Source organism: Toxorhynchites rutilus, chromosome 1 (assembly GCF_029784135.1).
Source record: "Toxorhynchites rutilus septentrionalis strain SRP chromosome 1, ASM2978413v1, whole genome shotgun sequence".
NCBI lineage: Eukaryota > Metazoa > Arthropoda > Insecta > Diptera > Culicidae > Toxorhynchites > Toxorhynchites rutilus.
In genome coordinates this window covers 108471508-108488959 of record NC_073744.1, presented here as the reverse complement: position 1 = coordinate 108488959, position 17452 = coordinate 108471508, and the positions used below count along the sequence as shown (strand labels likewise).

Genomic DNA, 17452 nt, shown 5'->3' with positions numbered 1-17452 from the left:
TCCAACGCGGTATGACATTTGTTAATCTGACATCTCTGTCAAAAGTTATGGGGTTGCCAGATGCTTCCACTTTAAATGGCCCACCCTGTAGAACTGAGGTGCACAAATTATCACAGGAGAAAATTTGTCTCTCGCTACTTTACTATAAGTGATTGTCCTCGCTTTTTGTAATGAAATGTGTTTGTCACAGCATCATGCTCTTCCTATGCTTTTGAATATATACTAAACTAAATGTAAGGTGGATTAGAAAGGAATTCTGCATTATGTGCTCACACTAAGCAATCGAACGATATGTTCTCACAAACACTGCTCACAACTGGTCTAATTAAAGTCAGCGATCCAGAACAAACTTCCGTAATTAGTCAATATGATAGGCGTCATATATCATCAGGGCAACGCCAAACTCTATGTCATTTTGACAATACAACTGATCATTTTGGAATCTGGCTGGTGCTATACCGGATATTGCACCATCAGATTATGACAGGTACAGGTCCCTGCTAAATTCTCTCAAGGGCAATACTTGGATTCTATGGACAAAATAAAAAAACTTTGACGTAAAAGCAAACATGTTCAGGAAGGATAGAATTTTGACGTAGGACTATGTCTTTCATTTCTATAACGGGGTGTAAAATCAAAGTTTCGAAAACGAAAGCGTTACACCGGAGACCGAGATTTTGAGCGTTAATAGCTCCTAAACAACTGAACGAAATGGTATGATAAACACTTCATTCGAAAGATAAAATGTCTACGCGTTCTATACTTGTTACTTTTTGATCCAAAAACTTGTTTCAATAGTCTTAAAATTGCTTTCAAAACAGGCTTTTGAAATCACCAATCGGTATATAAGCGAGCGCCGCTCGGAAATCCACTCAGTTCTAATTGAACAGCGATTGGAGCATGTTGTCGCTGTTGTGGTGAAGCTCTTCGTTTATCATGAAAGCGCGGATGAACGGTGTCACCAAGAGCCTGTTTGTGCACCCTAGGCCAGAAGGGAATCCATCAGGAGGAGAGTGATGCCACAAACGGTTCCCCGGGAAGACATCGCTACACACACATACACGCGCAGAATTATTTCCGTTTGGATGCCATTCAGCATCGAGAAAGTTCCGGAAAGATCTAATCATTGCTGGAAAATAATCTGCCAGTTCCTCTGGGAATTTAAAAATACATTCATGTGAAAGAGTTTATTTGAATGTTTTCTATCCATGTAACACTGTGACCAAATATTTTTCAATCAAGTACTATTAACAGGTGGTTATCGAGTTAGTATTAACCACTGGTGGGCTTCCAGTATCGAGGAAAATGTGGAAATATCTAATCGTTGCTGGAAAATAATCTGCCAGTTCCCCTTGGAATTGAAAATTACATTCAAGCGAAAGAGTTTATTTTAATGTTTTCTATCCATGTAACACTGTGACCAAATATGTTTCAATGAAGTGCTATTAACAGGTGGTTATCGAGTTAGTATTAACCACTGGTGAACTTCCAGTATCGAGGAAAATGTGGAAATATCTAATCGTTACTGAAAATAATCTGCCAGTTCCTCTGGGAATTTAAAAATACATTCATGTGAAAGAGTTTATTTGAATGTTTTCTATCCATGTAACACTGTGACCAAATACATTTGGTTTTGTGATTTTTCAATCAATCGCAATTAACAGGATAGCTTCTGAAGATTATTCTTCCCCATCAGTAGGATATTTCCGTATCCAATATTGTATGCGCCCGCAATCGATTATTGCTCAGTCGCCGAAAGTTCCGAGCTCAGAGAGTTCATTCCCCCTCTAGTTTACCTTCCAAATTGCCATCGTAAACCACACCTTCTCTCGATTCAATCACACACAAAAAGCATAGTTAAGCGATATTCTGGTGGTGAGACACATTCATTTTTCGTGAGGACATCGACAACAAGACAACATCGTTACCTAACGTGCTGGAGAAGGTGGACGGCGAAGGATCGACACATACACGCGCAGAATTCTTTCCAATTGAATGCCATTCAGCATCGAGAAAGTTCCGGAAAGATCTAATCATTGCTGGAAAATAATCTGGCAGTTCCTCTGGGAATTTAAAAATATATTCATGTGAAAGAGTTTATTTGAATGTTTTCTATCCATGTAACACTGTGACCAAATATTTTTAAATCAAGTACTATTAACAGGTGGTTATCGAGTTAGTATTAACCACTGGAGGGCTTCCAGTATCGAGGAAAATGTGGAAATATCTAATCGTTGCTGGAAAATAATCTGCCAGTTCCTTGGAATTGAAAATTACATTCAAGCAAAAGAGTTTATTTTAATGTTTTCTATCCATAAAATATCCATATAATACATTTGGGTTTGTCATTTGTCAATCAAGTACAGTTAGGTTAGCTTCTGAAGATTATTCTTCAGAACAAGGTTTTTCGTATCCTATATTGGGTGCATAAAACCTTGTGCCTCCAACGTAACGCTCTCGTTTTCGAAGTCCCCCAAATATACATTTATTCATTCATTCAGAATGGATTTAGATTTAACTTCAAACAAATCTCGCGTAACTTTTGAAAAGGTCCTAAGTAACAAATGTAAACAAATCGAGTTAATGGATGCATACTATTAGTGCTCAATCATTGAATGCAATGCGAAAACAACCGTTCAAGTATCTATCCTTTTCACCTTTTTATTACCGATACAAAAAATGTCCAATGTACAGATTCGAATTTTAAGCACTCGACTATTATTTCGGACGCCTCTTTCCTCTGACGCTCGATACGTCCGAAGTAACAAAGCAATCAAAACAACACGAAGTCGCACTTCGGACATTTTGAGTTTTTGTTATTTTCGGGTGTTGATATCGTTTTTAGTGCAATTCAACGAGTTATAACAATAATGATCTGCTTTTAGCACGAAATGCAAGTATTTGAAGCGTTGTTCAGTAGTTATTTGCAAATTGTCATCGTACAACGTAATTTGTCCAATGTCTGACCGCTTCGTACAAACGTCCAATGTAACATTTTTCGCTCGTAGGTTTCAATATCAAACTAAAATCACATAACAACAGATACGATTGGTTTCGCAGAGTTATTATTGACTGCTAGTGGTAAAAGTAGTGATAAAGATCGATTCCTTTTGAAACAATTCGCGGAACAATGTTCCGATCTTCAACTTCGTTTTTCTCGAGTTGATGTGAATGTTACATAGGACCTTATCAAAAATTACGCGAGAAATGATCTCTAAATCAACGATAGTCCTACGTCACCCTTGCGGTTATACCATAGATATAACCCACTTCCTGTTTTTACACTACGTGAAAGATAGCGAATGATTGTGGAATGAAACTGTGCATGAATGCATGTCTGCCTATGAACTGAAGCTTTTATTTTCCCAAAAAATCGGCACGAATTTTCCGGGCAACTTAATATGATTTTTATTTTCATTCTTTCTCATTTTTTAAAATAATGGTTGGCTGGTTTTTTATTTAGGCTAATTAGCATTTTAGCAGTAACAGAGTCGAATTTTAATCGTGTACATGTCACATGATAAATGATAAATACCAATAAATAGCACATTACACAGTTGCCATTTTTCGGCGTATGAGTATTCCTTCTATATAATTGTCCATTGTCCAGTTAGAACACCGGACAGCGGAGATAGTTTATATGATTATTAATGTGTTATTAACCTTCCTATACTCGCGAATAGGTCTGACAGACCGATCATCTATGAGGTGGCTGAATTCAATGACTTTTAAAACTGAATGAAGTTAAAGAACAAAAAAATTTCTGGAGTTTTTCCACTTAATAATATATTTTTCTTTGATTATATCTTTTTTCTTTGAATCTTTTTCTTTATTTTTATCTTTTTCTTTGAATTATATTTTTTCTTTGATTCTAATAACGCCTAAAAATACGCAATAGCAATATCACGCACAGGCGAGAGTACACAAATCACGATTTTCCGCGCGAGTATAAGAGTGTTAATAGAACAGCAGCCCGATGCTTTTTGCAGAGCAGAACATCTGGATGAATCGATCTTCATTCGACCGTGGATCGATCTCCATAACTGATAATCGTGAAGGTAGTTATTCTGTAACAACACAAGTAGAGCCCTGAGTTTTGAGTTCATGATCGATCGCTCACTAACCGGACGCGCAACTAATATGGCTACGAAGACCCCCTACTCGTAGGTATTCAACAAAGTATCATTTTATCCAAAGAAAAAGGTAAAAGAAGACACAAAGTATAAATATTGCAACAACTAGCGGCGATGAGGGCTTTCAAATAGACTTTTTGAGGGTCGCGAGATGAGAGTTTAGGTTAAGTTTTCCAAATAGCCTTAGCAGCTAGAGGCGAGTGAACTGAAGAAACCTCTAAAATTCCAGAAACCTCTAAAGACAACAACAACAACTCAACCAATTACGTTTCGGCAGCCATCCAGTCAACGGCGAGAGCGTCCAAAATGGCTTTTTTCAAGGCCGAGAATTTAGATTAAGTTTTATAAATTGGCCCTTCTCAATTCTAGAAGCGAATGAATTGTAAACAATTAAATACCTTAATTAATACCTTAAAATTCAACACACAATCTATCAACATAAATTTCTATTTTGCTACCGTATTTGATAGACGTGCAAAACTTGTCGCATCAGAAATACAAAATGTTCACTGCTACCGATCAAGGACCGTGGCATTACGCAAGACCCGTCGCTGTTCGTCTCGTTAACTGCTGTTCCAGTCAGACGCTGGACGGCTCTCAAGAATCTCCACCAGCCAAAGCCGCTCGCACGAGCGTATCAACCTCCCATAAAATAGGTGCTCATTCTAATTCATTCTAATGCTTCAATGCCACTAACGTTCCTAGAGGAACTTCGCCGTCTCAACATAGTATTACTTGCGTCATTTTTATTAGTACTTAGTTGAGATTTCTATGCCAAATAACACGCCTTGAATGCATTCTGAGTGGCAAGCTCTAGAATACGCGTGATCACAGTGCAAGTCGGAGGAAATTTCTTTGACGAAAAATTCCCCCGACCAGAACGGGAATCGAACCCGAACACCCGGCATGTTAGTTATGACGCTAACCACTCGGCCAAGGGAGCACTCATTCTAATGCTCCCGAAACCTAAAACTTTTGATACGACCTATCAGCTTAGCGTGACCCACGTCTCCTCCGAAGCTAAGTTGTCCGATCGATCATCCTCAGCGATCTCAAAGTGAAACGATCCATTCTCGTACAGAGGTAGATCGAAGTTAATGCTGCTATCAACAATCCTTTCAAGCACGACCTAGTTATCACGGTGATATTCCCGCCGAGGACGACAAATTACAAATCAGCAGTGGCACCCAATTTCAACACTACCGGGCAGTGATCAGATGACAAGTCATCGTATACAATTGAATCTACTTGGTACAGTCACGTTGTCAATAATATCAATAATATCAAAAATCGAGTGAATCCCAGATCTGGAAACTCTTGTTGAGTTGTCCAGCGTTAAAATATTGTAGTGACCAGCCTCGAAGTCCTTTGTCAAGATGGTCTCGTTCAAGTTTCGCCGTTGATTGTCTTTATAACATGGTTGTGAGCAGGGTTGCCAACTATAATTTTAAAAAATCAGGAAGAAAGAAAATAAATATCAGGATAAATCAGGATAGCTCATAATGGGTTGTCCGAATAGTTAATGTCGATTTTTGGGAAAACAAAAACATAATTTTCAATCAAAGCATTATAATTTTATTTTATATCCATGGTTTAGTTCCACGATCTTTCGTCATCTTTCACACAACTTAGATATTCTTTCCTCCCAGAACATGTTTGCTTCCTCGTCGAAAACTGCTGCGAGCCATACATGTGAGAAACAGGTTGCTTGGTTGTAGCTCATAATACAGAATCCATTCCAAATCCCACCAGAAACAGAGTATATCTTCCTTCGGGCGAAGACCAGCTATGTAAAAGAATTAATAAGCATGGTATAAATCCTCGCATAAACGGAAATGCTAGTGTTTCGTCTAATCTTTTGATCGTTTATATTAATTCCTAAAAAACCTACAGCATCACTACAGTCAATTGCAAAAAAATCAATATTGAAATTTTCACTAAATTCATCATCCATGCTTTGGAATGAATGAGGAAAGCTTATCAGCAGTGGAAGACTTGTTGTATTTTTCCTTGTTTTTATGATATTTAGTACGGTTATATATATATGTTTACCATAGTTCCATCATTAAAGTTGACTCTACTTTAATTCAGACGAACAAATAACATATAAAATCTTTTTATATTGACTATTGATTTATATTGACTGTATATTTAAACATTTTCACTTGAGTAATATTACGCTCTGAAATGTATTCCTACGCTAATAACTCTGGGATACATCTACATACACATTATCCTCAAGAAAGCAATGTTGTTCCTCAAACTGAATCTCGTTGTAATTTCATAAATTCATCAGACAATCTGATAAATAAAAGAGATAAAAAAAATTAAGTATGTATGTTCTAACTGGAAAGGAAAAAAAGGAAGAACCAGTGCTTCAAGTACAGCTTTGCGTCTAGAGAATTTAACTTAATGTAAGATATATACAAGTGCGAACCGTAAAACTGTCAGACAGAAAACGTTGACATGGAAACCAGTATGTTTATTACGAATAATGTAAAGAGTACAAAAATCAGGAAAAATCAGGATCATTCCAGAAAAATCAGGATAAATTGAGTGTTCGTTTGGATATCAGGGAGTGTGCTAAAAAGTCCGGGAAATCCTGAAAAATCAGGAAGGTTGGCATCTCTGGTTGTGAGCGTTTAGATCACCTGCAGGGAGGAAAAGAAGGCGGTGAAGCAACGATTGGAGCAGGGAGCAAAGTTGACAGTAGGGAGGAAAGAAAGACGGTGAAGGCGGAACCATGCAGACGGATGAATCCAAGAACATAGGAAGATTTGGCGGACGTGATTACTACGTGTTCGTTGAACCTTACTTTGGCGTCAATGGTTACTCCCAGTTCGGAAATGGACTCTATTCGTTCTAATGAATCCAAAACGTAAACAGAAATCGTAAATTTTTGCAATCGTTATTTCGATCCATGGTAAAGTGGCTGCGTATCCGTTATTTATTCCGATCGCAAATGCCGCAAAACGGAATTAAGGCTGCTGTTAAAGTGTCCCGGTGGACTGTAAGAAGAGTTTTGGATTTAGAAAAGAGAGGACAACTATCTCCTCGGGTCGCCTGAGGTCAACACAAACGAAAAAAGCTGCTTCCGGGATCAAGAAGAAATTTTCGCTCATTCCCGTGCTTTCCATAAGAAAAATGGCTGAGGTAGCTGGAATCAAGATCGATTTTAAAAGCCACTGAGGACAGCATGTCATTTCCGTCGTTTTGCTACACCCAAAGTTAATTTTTAGCACATGTTATGGCATCCCAATTTATTACATTAAATGAGCTGAAAAATAACAGAAAATGTTCTACTTCACAAAACATGTATATCATTTGTATAATATATATGCTAGAGCCAATATGAGCGAGCGAAACAGGAGACACATTTAAATGAAAGCATATGATAGCTTTTCGTACAGTTTGCCAAATACACGGAACTTTTTAGAGGCGAATGAACTGCAAAGTTTAAAGCCTCTTTAATCCAACATCATCATCACACAGAACAGACAGAGAAAGATATATTCTCGTAACAAATTCAAAATCTATATAACAAATTCTCCAAAACATCAGCGAATCATCATCCGGAATACGAAACATAGGAGAACAAATTAAGAAAATAAAAGAAAATGTGTTTATACTGTAAACATTATATGATATAATATGCACTTCATTGTTACCAATATTGAAATGGTTTGCAATTATAGTTGTTCGAAATAACAGTTATCGCGCGCATTCAATAATCCTAAATACATGGGACGCGAGCAGATGTAGAACTTCCTTCCAAATAAGTGTTGACCAATTTCACGAAATGAGATCATGTATTGTTTTGCTACAAAATTCTCATTCTAGTGGCTCAAACACATGAATCGCGTTCGATATCGATCGCCTAGGTTTGTTTCGTTCGAATATAACAACACATAATACACTACACCGATTCCGCCAAAATACCGAGTATAATTGTAAATATTTGTTCTGAACTTCATGGGAGCATGGCTGAAGAAAAACTGTGGTCACAATGTGATACTCAACCCCTTTACGTTTTTTTTTCAAACAGCTGCATATGAACAAATATATAGCAGTAAATATCTCTAAGGCTTCCTAACATTGAAGCGTTTTCAGGGTTTCATCTCCATACGCAATTGTGTTATGACCACATTCGATTGTAAAATACTAAATTTGATTGATCTCCAATTAAATTACCATGAAAATGTGTAATTAATGTGTGTTAAATATATGCGAAAAAAATGATGAATAAAACTTTGCACAGCTTATCGAGCAACAATTAATTGTGTACTTACTCCGTACCTCAATGATATCCGAGTGCATGTTATTCCAGAAACAAATAATCAAATGCAGCCCCTTTTATTGCTGTTTTGTGTGATATTCGATTGCTCCAAAGGTTCTCGTCACTGGATATCACGGAGCGAATACGCAACAGTGTGCAGCATTATTTATATAATCTCTAAGCAATATCGGAAAAGTACTCCTTCACACTTTCAATACTTTTTTTGGTATAAAAACTTTTACAATATTTTTTCTAATCGTACTTGTATCAATTTACAATGAATATGGTAAATAGTAAATTTATGATTATGTAGATTTGATAACTGACCGTTTTAGAATATTTTTTGCAATATTACTCTGTTGGTTCTACAGATTGTAAGAAATGAGTTTGACGGAACTCTTCAACTGACTAAGTTTCCTTTATTAACCACCGAAGTGCAGTATGTGGTGGGATAGAATCACGAACGGTTACGAATAGCACTGGAAAAACTTCGGCCTTCCAGCTATAAAGGGACAATATGCGCATGTCCGTTCATAATGCTAATCAACAGGTATCAGAAGAAAATTGAACTGTGGTCCATTCACTTCCGTTTCGATTCAGCTTATACTTTGTTTTGTGTAGAAAATATTATTCAATGTTCAAACAACTCATTGAACTGAACATTCTCATTCAATGTTGTTTATGGCAGAACCATTAAGTCAGTATTCTAGCCTAGAAATTTGGAAAAAATCGAATTTTTTTCATCATATTTCTGAAGTTAAGGGAGAAACCCTAAATATGCTCTAGAAAGGACTTTTCGAAATCCCATTATTTACCATTATATGTCTATCATTTCCGTTGTTACAGGACTCTACTCTATTCTGTAGAACGACGAGCCTGTTGCTGACGCTCTCAATGCAGGAAGTTCCGGTACATCGCAGGGTGCCATGAGGAAAGGAAAAATTACTTCTTTTCCATCACTCCCCAGAAAGAAGAACGAAACTTCCCAAGTTGGAATGAAACCTAGAACTCAACGTGCTGAGAATAGACCGAAGCAAGTACTTCCTGGTTTACGTGGTCCTTCTACCAACCAGGGATCTTCAGCACGCCCGGAACAACACTCAACAACAGATTAAAGAAATGACGGATTAAAGAAATTAGAGCATCTCTGGGTCAAATATCGAGCTAAAAGGTAAGTACTATGTTGAGAAATAAATCGCCACTTTTCCAGAATTTTTGTTTTTTTGTAGGCTAAGTACTTATCATGTAGCTCTCGTATACCTGTTCCTCAGAAACGCCGATGTCAACGTTTAATATTTCCTCCGATGTATCACTGTATCATATCCCTCCTATTCGATCGATGAACTTTTACTTAGTCACGGCAATACCCATACACACTCTTTACAGATACATGGGCCGTAGATTGTGCAAACCAATGATCATTCAACAAGAGCAATGAACAATATATATTTTGAAGAAAAAAAATATCCTTATCCTTATTCTTATATTCCCTGAACCAAAATTCACAGTCCTATTCCTACATCGGCTACCATTTGTGAAATGACTCTCCTCGGCGAAAGCCCAAATGGTGGATACGTGACGAGTGACTAAGCCTTTTGGATTGAGCCGTGAACGAGTCAACACGTTAATCGACATCTTCATTTGACTAGTTTGTCGGGATTCGCCTTCATTGTAGTTCCGCGAGTTCTAGCGAGTGTAACTGTGGAACAGAGAAGAGGCATCATTTGATCGATACAAACAGACGAGCCAACCGGAAACCGCAAAGGAGTCATTCAGTTCCCATAATACAATACAATTCCTTTCGACCGTGTCCTGAACCGACGGGAACAGTCGGTGGAAAATCGTCCTGACATCATAGCTCTATCAACAACGCGCGCTAGTAGTACTTCTGGTTAATTTCACAAGTATGTTGACAGCATGCATCGCCGTACAGGCAGGTATGGATAATTATTGGGTAAGTATTGGTTCATATTTATTTCAACTTACAGCTTCTTTTCTCATTCCAGCAGTGTTTGGATTTCGATCAAAATCGAATGATACACGATGTGTCATGCAAGTAACCTCTCACGAACATATAACCAAATATATGAGGACCATTCAGATACTTGTATGAATGACAGTAATCACTTGTGTTACACTAAGTGATTAAACCAAGTGAGGAACGAAGACTGTTATTTGCATATTCGAGCTGTATCAAACATCGCAAACCATTTTCGAAGCCTGCATACAAGTTTGAACCGCATATATCGTCCCGCTCTACTATAGCGAAACCCACTGCACAAATATATATATATATATATATATATATATATATATATATATATATATATATATATATATATATATTTCTATTCGGTAATCGGTAGTCATTCGGATCGGATGTATTTATTCATAGCTCCTGCGGTGGTTAGAACGAAAACGTCCATCATCGTTCTTTCATAAGTCGAAGTGGTTTCTTTTGTTGTGGTTTCTTTTCTTTCGCATCAGACTGTGTTCGAACAATTGAGTTGGTGAATTGAGTTAGCCAGTGGTGCGTTCCGTACACGAAAGCGAAAACGCGCCCCGACTGCGTGCACCGGACCACATCCGTGAATAAGTCAACGAGAGGAGAAATTATTCCACAGCGAGCGCTGTCATCTTTTGTTCGTGCATCGGCATTGATTGCCCGTTCGACACCAATACACTGACGATAGTGTGGATAGCGTGGTCAGCGGAAGCAGTCATTGAATCATACGCACTGTGTGCAAATTTAGAATTAAAGTTCCACGTAATGGCAGAGGGTGGTGGGGAGTCTCCTTATATGGAGATCTCCGACATGGAAACAAGTGACTCCTCCTTATGTATGAAAAAGGAAACAGGAAGAGCACTCAAACGCGATAACTCTTCCGGGGACGAGTCAACTCACCCTACTAAGCCCCCCTCGAAAAAACTCGCAAGTCTCCCTCCCCAACTTTCCGATTCTCCCACTCTCCCTCCCCAGCCCTCCAATACTCCCACTCTCCCTCCCCCTTCCTCGGTTTCGCTTCCTCCTTCTGATATTACCGTTACAACTCAATCCTCGTCCTCGTCTTCTCCCTCTGTTGTCTCCGCTCCACGTATCAGAGTCTATCCAGAAGATGCACCTGGAACTGGCCCGTGGGTTGTTTTCTTCCGGCCAAAACCAAATGGAAAAGGCCTTAACGTGGTTCAGATCATGAAAGATCTGACCAGATACACTTCCGTAGAAGAAATTTTCAAGGTCAGACCGAACAAATTACGAGTTGTCGTGTCTGAACGGAAGGATGCAAACGAGATTGTTGCTGATAAGCATTTCATCCTCGAATATCGCGTATGGATTCCCTCCAATGACGTAGAAATGGGGGTGATAACTGAAACGGGTCTGACGTGCGAAAAAATTAGAAGTGAAGGAGTTGGCAAGTTCAAGAAGCTCCCTTCGGCGGAAGTCATAATCTTGGACTGTCGCCAACTCGGTAAAGTCTCCCAAGAAAAGGAAATAACAAAATTCACGCCGTCCGACTCGTTTAGAGTAACTTTTGCTGGTACCGCTCTCCCGGACTACGTTATGGTGGACAAATTGAGGCTACCGGTGCGACTCTTCGTGCCAAAGCCCATGACTTGCCAAAAATGCAAGTCAGTCGGCCACACTTCAGCTTATTGTGGCAACAAGGAGCGCTGTGCAACTTGCGGAGAGCAACATGTGGGCGAATCTTGCAGTGCGCCTGAGCATAAGGGTCCATATTGTGGGGGGACTCCACATGTGCTCTCATTCCCAGGGGAACTGGCAGATTATTTTTCAGCAATGATTAGATCTTTCCGGAATTTTCTCGATGCTGAATGGCATCCAAACGAAGAGTTCCTCGCGTGTATGTGTGTGGCGGCTGCTCCGATGTCGTCCCGGGGAACCGTTTGTGGCATCACTCTCCTCCTGATGGATTCCCTTCTGGCCTAAGGTGCACAAACAGGCTCTTGGTGACAGCGTTCATCCGCGCTTTCATGATAAACGAAGAGCTTCACCACAACAGCGACAACATGCTCCAATCGCTGTTCAATTAGAACTGAGTGGATTTCCGAGCGGTGCTCGCTTATATACCGATTGGTGTTTTCAAAAGCCTGTTTTGATAGCAATTTTAAGACTATTGAAACAAGTTTTTGGATCAAAATGTAACAAGTATACAACGCGTAGACATTTTATCTTTCGAATGAAGTGTTTATCATACCATTTCGTTCAGTTGTTTAGGAGCTATTAACGCTCAAAATCTCGGTCTCCGGCGTAACGCTTTCTTTTTCGAAACTTTGATTTTACACCCCGGTATAGAAATGAAAGACGTAGTCCTACGTCAATATGTCACCCTTCTAAACTCGAGTACACCGCGAGTAATCGGTTTTCCACCTTACTAACCATAGATGTAAGAAAATTGTTTATATATATATAGTTTTAAAATTATATTTAAGAATTCGGCTCCTTTAAACTTAAGTAACTGAGCCTGTAAAAATAAACGAATTAATTAAAAAAAATATATATATTTCTAGGGACAGCAGCGTTATAAATGGAATATATAATCTGACTACCCTTCCCTTATCCTCTATCCAGCTAAATAATTATATAGTTTGCGCTCTCTGAAACTTAAAAATGAGGATCTGCTACATTAGCTGAATATGAATTATTCGCTTTGCGTAGTCCGTATGATCGTGCTGTTTCATGATGCATGGAGAGGTCGATATACATATGTTAGAGGCAAAGAAGAAAATAAACTTTCTGCACCGAAATCGTATATGATGGTTCTGCTTGTGTGGCGGTGTATCATGAAGTGCGAACCGATGCAGAGTTGTCTCGTTCTCTTTTGTGTCGTGATTTGCAGCACATAACAACAAAAGAATGCCGCTGGGGGAAATGATTTGTGTATGATCATATTTGAACGAACGAAAGCGATTTTTTCAGTGAATCGATCATTTGTCAAACACTGCATTCCAGTTTATCGAATTTAGTGGCTTTTTTGTTCCGGTTTCGCTAGCGAACCGTATTTTTTATTTATAATGGTACTACATCCCATGGAAAGATTAGATCTTCTTCACAATTTTTCGCCAATAATCTTGACGGCACCGATTATTGCCAAGTCCTGCTCCATCTGGTCCAATCACCTCGCTCGCTGGGTTCCTCTCCTTCTTGTTCCTACCGGATTCGATGCGAACACCATCTTTGCAAAGCTGCTGACCGACAATCTTGCAACATGCCCTGTCCATCACACTCGTTCAATCTTGGTGACTTTCTGGGTGCTGGGTTCGCCTTAGAGTTGGGCTAGTTCGTGGTTCATTCTTCTTCTCCATATTCCGTTTACCTGTACACCACCGTATATTGATCTGAGCATGTACTTAGTCTTAGACGCATTGGTGCCAAGCCCAATCAGTCCTGCTTTGTGTTTCAGTTCGGTATAGAAGTCGGCTACCGTCGCATGTGGTCTTCCGATTATGTCCACGTCTTCGGCGAAGCAGATAAACTGACTAGACTTGTTGAAAATCGTGCCCCGCATGTTGTAGCCCGCTCTCCGCATAACAGTTTTCAGTGTCACGTTGAAAAGCAGACAGGAGAGTCCATCGTCTTGTCGAAACCCCCTGTGAGTCTCAAACGATTCCGCACACGTGTTCGTCCATGGTTCTCCATAGCTGTCGTCGGTCGATTGTATCATATGCGGCCTTGAAATCAACGAAGATGTGGTGCGTAGAGACCTGATACTCGCGGCACTTTTGGAGGATCTGCCGCCGAGCAATCGGGCATGACTCAGATTTGGCCTCCTTAACTTCACCCATCGTCGGAAGTGGTACGTGGCCGTTGTTCACTGCACCGTTGTAGTCCTCATCAACGCTGTCTTGGTCTGCTGTCTACGCGTTGTGCAGGTATTCATCGTAGTGCTGTCTCCACCTTTCGATCACCTCGCGTTCGTTCGTCGAGATGCCTCCTTCCTAGTTCCGGCACATTTCGGCTCGCGGCACAAAGCCTTTGTGCGAGGCGTTTAGTTTCTTGGAGAACTTCAACGATTCTCGAAAACGGTTAAGCAGCTCTATCCCCTCACATTCTTTCTCTTCCAGGCGGCGCTTTTTTACCGGAAAGAGATGTGTTTGCTACCTTCGCTGTAGTCTATTCCCTTTATTCAACGCGGCGAATGAGGTGAGATTGCTCAGGTCACTGCATTCCCGTAGGTGAATGGCGTGACTATAGTTTGTCACTAGGTGAGATTTGAAGTCGTGTCCTCATATGTTTTCGACTCGGTTATCAAAAAGAAGTTGAAAAGTAAGGTAGCTTGCACAATGAAGCGAGAAACAATGCTATTAAACGTCACTCGCCGTGTGAAATAAGGGGGTATATCTTTCCACCTTTTGACGAGTTGCTCGTTGCAGCATGGCTACGCATGCTTCTTCTTCTTGTTCAGGAGCGCTCGGCACTCGTCATCAAACCATTCGTTCCGTTGTCCTCGTTGTCTCTGCTGTGCTGCTAATCGCTGTTTTCAAGGTGTTCCAGCATGCGTCTACCGGTAACGCTGCTTCAAGACGCTGCGAGATGTTGCAGCAACGTTCGACTCCTGCAGCCGTCTTAGGTGGTACCTAGCGAACCGTAACCGTAACATGTTATATTATTATATGAATTAAAAAATACACTTAATTCAAACACAATTTACATCTACCAGTTACAAATGTTGTTAGCCACTTTGCTAAGGAAAAGAACAAATAAAGCGAACTACAGGGCGACGAACGATGTTGGCTGAAATTTATATAGTTAAACATAACTAGTGGTGATTGGTTGCCTATTTTTCGTTTAGTTATAGTTTTGCAAGTATTGTTATAAGTGAGCCTCAAGGTATGTGTTAGAAAACTGTATGTATTGCCAATTGTTGACGTAGGACTACGTCTAACCGGAAGATATAGGGGGTGAAATGGAAATCTAGGCACTGAACAAGTAGGAAAAAATGCAAGATTTGGAACGCTTATAACTCGAGCATTTCTCAATAGATCGCAAAGGTTTTTGCATCAATTGATAGGAAATATATCTACGCATCTATCATAACGAATAACTTTCATTTTTCTTGAGATAAATAATTGAATAATTGTGAAATATCAAGCATTGTCCAAATACACTATGTGCCCATTTTTGATTGGTCCATTTTGTGCTCCTCAAATCGTACCGACCAAAACGGGCAACCAGAGCAGCAGCGAAATAGAATGATATCCTTGGAAAGGAAAAAGAAAAAAATGAGGGAAACATTGGTCGCAGTCTCACACATGCGTAATTCTCGAGCCAGCCAGTCAGCTTAAAAATCCCCTCTCCGCTGCCGTAACGATCATTCTCATCCGAACCGTACACCACATCGTTTCGCATCACCTCACATCAACAAACCAACACAAGCAGCCATGGTTGGATATGGCAAAGGAGGAAAAGTGAAGGGAAAGGCAAAATCCCGCTCGAACCGTGGTGGTCTGCAATTTCCCGTAGGTGTATCCGCCAGTTGCACCGGAAAAGGTAGCTAGGTCGAGCGCGTTAGTACCTGTGTACCAGTCCACCTAGCCGGCGTTATATAGTTTCGGCCGCCGGAGTGATCGAGTTGGCTGGCAAAGCTGCTCGCGACGATAAGAAAACCTGCATTCGGAACATAACACATTCGGTTCGGCGGCCATCAAGACAACAGGCAATTGCAGCGAATGGCGAGTGGCAAACGCAATCGCAAAACGGCATCAGGTAGCAGAAGAAAAAAGTTTGTTCTTTATACAAACTGCTTTGGTGGCAAATCCAGAACAAGGCGACATCGAGGGCGTTCGAAATGGTTGTTTTCAAAACCACGAGTACTAAGTTTTCTAAATTGGAACCATTCCATAAAACAAGGCGCTTTTCAGGGCCATTAAACCTTCCAAAAAAGAGTTTAGGAAATAAAGTTCAATGCTTTCTAAAACATTATCCAAAATAATAATAAAACACAAATTGATGTTTTCATAATTTGTTTGCCAGGATTTGATGAGTATGTGAATTTGGCAGTTGTTCTGAGCTTATTGATAGTTGGGGACTTTCCTGATTATTCAATTTCCACCAATTCTTAAATTGTTTCCAGATTGAAAGTACAGTAATCTACAATTAGTTCGACATTTAGCTAATTGGACGGACATGTAATGTGACTTATTTAGTTGGACATTTTTGTAAACATAGAGATCCAAATTATGATCCCACATTGAAAGTCGACACTGTACCACTGTCATCGCAAATGTTCAATTACAGGTTAAAATTACCTCCAATCCGGCACTGAGTGGTGGTAATGCGACGTGCCATTGAATGTAATTTACTGTAAAATATGTCACAAGCTGGATGGGAAGAAATTTTCCAACTGTGAAAGCTGTGGCGAGTGACAACAAATCGCTAAATAGGAAGGTTTAGCCGAACAAGATGGGAATATCGAGTGATAACAAAAACACAACACCAAAGGTTCTTTTCAGAACCATTAACATATTCATAAAGAGTAAACAGTAAACTAATCCATTTTTCAGGTAGATAGGTAGGTATTCACGTAGGTGAAGAAAATAAAACAATATATTTAAAATATATATTTAACAAAAGCTGTCCCCTTTGCATAGTCCTACGTCACTCCGGTTATGTCCCCGACATTACCCACCCGTCTTTTTCTTTTTTTTCTCTATTATAGTGACTTTCAACATATTTTGGCTGGTTCGTCGCTTTTTACTTCCATTTTCGGAAGAATGTCGGGAGTGAGAATTGGACTCGTGACCTTTAGCGTGAGAGGTATGGATTTTACCACTACGCCAGATCCCCTCCTACCAATTGTTTCTATAAATAAACTTATATCCGTAGAATAATTTTCGATTTTCACAAATTTGATGCTTAAAACTAGTTTTTTTTTTTCATATACATCAGCAAGCCGTGGAATAAAATCTCTAAATCTGTCTCTGGAAAATCAAAATTCAAAACTTTTTTTGACGGAATTTCGAAAGAAGCCGGGACGATATACTGAAAAGAAAGGATTTTTCTTGAAGTCGGAATTATTTTTCA

At 39.6% G+C, this 17452-nt stretch overlaps 1 long non-coding RNA gene across 1 annotated transcript; it reads left to right on the top strand.

Annotated features, from left to right (window-relative positions):
* The first annotated feature begins 8970 nt into the window (after positions 1-8970).
* On the top strand, positions 8971-10643 carry LOC129763527 (uncharacterized). The gene is made up of 4 exons (XR_008740955.1): positions 8971-9106; positions 9256-9580; positions 9639-10346; positions 10419-10643. It is a non-coding gene; the product is annotated as an uncharacterized LOC129763527 (long non-coding RNA).
* The last annotated feature ends 6809 nt before the right edge of the window (positions 10644-17452 follow it).